This window comes from Taudactylus pleione, unplaced genomic scaffold (genome assembly GCF_031769625.1).
Source record: "Taudactylus pleione unplaced genomic scaffold, aTauple2 ptg000117l, whole genome shotgun sequence".
In the NCBI taxonomy this organism is placed as follows: domain Eukaryota; kingdom Metazoa; phylum Chordata; class Amphibia; order Anura; family Myobatrachidae; genus Taudactylus; species Taudactylus pleione.
In genome coordinates this window covers 15,290,069-15,290,893 of record NW_028284519.1, presented here as the reverse complement: position 1 = coordinate 15,290,893, position 825 = coordinate 15,290,069, and the positions used below count along the sequence as shown (strand labels likewise).

Sequence of the window (825 nt, the reverse complement as noted above, 5' to 3'; positions counted from 1 at the left end):
TACTGTTTCACTTTGTTTCATTGAGATAACAAAAATGCCTTATCTAAATTGAATCCAGGGTTTATGTCAACTTGAAAAAATCTTGCATGTAAGCTTCATGGCCAGTGCTACAAGTACAATTTGTGAGGTCACCATGACCTGGTTTTGGATATATTTATCAAAGTAATAAATAGTGATTCAATACACTGCTTGGTTAGAGCAGGAGAAAAGACTTTAGAGTGCTATGCATTGCAAGAGTAAAATTATGTTGTCAATATTACTGACTTTTCATTTGCCAAATAATAGGTTAAATATTTCTTTAGGGTTTTAAATTAGCTTGAAAAAATGTAGCATATAATCTCTTTGGCCAATGACATACAAATTTCGATAGCTAACCATGACATGTTTTTAGTGTATATTTTTTGATCAAATTTTGCCAAAAATTGACCTAGTAAGTCCTCGTTAGTATAGTGGTGAGTATCCCCGCCTGTCACGTGGGAGACCGGGGTTCAATTCCCCGATGGGGAGTTTTGAACTTTTAATCTCTTTTCTGTGTGCTGTTTCACGTTGTTTCATTGAGATAACAAAAATGCCTTATCTAAATTGAATCCAGGGTTTATGTCAACTTGAAAAAAATCTTGCATGTAAGTTTCATGGCCAGTGCTACAAGTACAGTTTGCGAGGTCCCCATGACCTGGTTTTGGGTATATTTATCAAAGTAATAAATAGTGATTCAATACACTGCTTGGTTAGAGCAGGAGAAAAGACTTTAGAGTGCTATGCATTGCAAGAGTAAAATTATGTTTTCAATATTACTGACTTTTCATTTTCCAAATACTAGGTTAA

The 825-nt window shown here is 34.3% G+C and overlaps 1 non-coding gene across 1 annotated transcript; it reads left to right on the top strand.

Moving 5' to 3' along the window:
- Nucleotides 1-435: 435 nt before the first annotated feature.
- TRNAD-GUC (transfer RNA aspartic acid (anticodon GUC)) lies at nucleotides 436-507 on the top strand. The gene has a single exon. It is a non-coding gene; the product is annotated as a tRNA-Asp (tRNA).
- The last annotated feature ends 318 nt before the right edge of the window (nucleotides 508-825 follow it).